This window comes from Rhincodon typus, unplaced genomic scaffold, assembly GCF_021869965.1.
Source record: "Rhincodon typus isolate 14 unplaced genomic scaffold, sRhiTyp1.1 hic_rhity00006279, whole genome shotgun sequence".
NCBI classification, from domain to species: Eukaryota; Metazoa; Chordata; class Chondrichthyes; order Orectolobiformes; family Rhincodontidae; genus Rhincodon; species Rhincodon typus.
Window position 1 is genome coordinate 8,082 of NW_025971917.1, and position 578 is coordinate 8,659.

Genomic DNA, 578 nt, shown 5'->3' on the forward strand with positions numbered 1-578 from the left:
GTGACAGGGCGGGGGGTCTGTTTCTGTGTCTCCCCCCAACACGGTGACAGGGCGGGGGTCTGTGTCTGTGACCCCTCCACACGGTGACGGGGTGGGGGTCTGTGTCTGTGTCTCACCCCAACACGATGAAGGGGCGGGGGGTCTGTTTCTGTGTCTCACCCCCACACGGTGACGGGGAGGGGGGTTTCTGTGAGCACTTTTTGATGAACGCTATCTGGGTGTGTACTCTGTACTGTCCAGGTCTCACAGCGATGCATTGTGCTGTGAAATCTCACAACCAGACGATGCGGAAGGTCAGGGAGGTGCAGGACCAGATGCAATGTGTTTCCCCACAGTTACAGATGGCCGCCCAAGACAAGCTGCAATGTATCATCCTCCTGCTGAACATGGGAGCCTCGATCTTCACCCAGGTACAACCTCACAACACAGTCATCACCCTCCCACAGTGCGGCGCTCCCTCAGCACTGACCCTCCGACAGTGCCCGCTCCCTCAGCACTGACCCTCCGACAGTGCCCACTCCCTCAGCACTGACCCTCCGACAGTGCGGCGCTCCCTGAGCACTGACCCTCCGACAGTG